At 49.5% G+C, this 827-nt stretch overlaps 1 long non-coding RNA gene across 1 annotated transcript; it reads left to right on the top strand.

Moving 5' to 3' along the window:
* The first annotated feature begins 88 nt into the window (after window positions 1–88).
* LOC107690862 (uncharacterized) lies at window positions 89–367 on the top strand. Its single transcript, XR_001634493.1, has 2 exons — window positions 89–208; window positions 247–367. It is a non-coding gene; the product is annotated as an uncharacterized LOC107690862 (long non-coding RNA).
* Window positions 368–827: the final 460 nt, after the last annotated feature.

Here is an 827-nt window from a genome sequence, read left to right as displayed (position 1 = left end):
CTCTCTCTCTATCCCCGTCACTCCTGGTGTCACTTCCTGTTGATGTACATTGAACCATCAACACAACACAACACAATCCAATCAACACAAAAACATAGCACCCTACCTCACTAGCTGCCTCTCACCAGCTATTCATACCTTACATGGCCTACACAGCCGTTCCCCATAGAGATAGCTTAACACCTCTGTACGTACTTGCATTTGCCTTGTGCCTCTCTCTCTCTGGTGTTCCCACGAGTGTGCCAGTTGTCGCAGGCATTCCACAGACATCCAGCCCTGCCAGCTCACCAGGACCACCTGGAAACTTAGCAGAGCACTGTAATGGACATCCTTCAGCTCAAAGCAGCCAACGACCTGCAATGGCAAAGAAAGGAACAGTGAGACTGCGACATAAGTGAACACCTGACCAGCATCATCCTCTCCTCGGCCCACACCCTCAAGGGCCTCAGACAGGAGGTAAATGAGCTGAAACTGCAAGTCACAGAGTTCTACAGAGAACCGACACCTGCTCAACGAGAGAAAGCACGGAACGGATGCAAAGAACCTCACAGAATGGTGCAACAGAAGGAAATCACCAGTCTTCAGGAGGCTCTAACAGCTGCTGGACACCAAGCGCTGCTGGAAAAAGCCATCAGACAGGACTTGGAAAGAGAACTGTTTCACACAAAGTCACTGTTAAAACAGCATATGTGGAACTAACTGAGAGAGACACCAGATCTAAGGCCTTAAAAGGCCATCGGCATGCAGCCAGAGCTGAGGTCTAAACTCTGACTCAGCAATTGTAGAGGAGCTTGACATGGTTCAGAAAGAATTGAAACAGTCCCACC

Source organism: Sinocyclocheilus anshuiensis, unplaced genomic scaffold, assembly GCF_001515605.1.
Source record: "Sinocyclocheilus anshuiensis isolate Anshui unplaced genomic scaffold, SAMN03320099.WGS_v1.1 scaffold12569, whole genome shotgun sequence".
In the NCBI taxonomy this organism is placed as follows: Eukaryota; Metazoa; Chordata; class Actinopteri; order Cypriniformes; family Cyprinidae; genus Sinocyclocheilus; species Sinocyclocheilus anshuiensis.
Note: the sequence above shows the minus strand (reverse complement) of the source record. Positions and strands in the feature narration are given on the sequence as shown.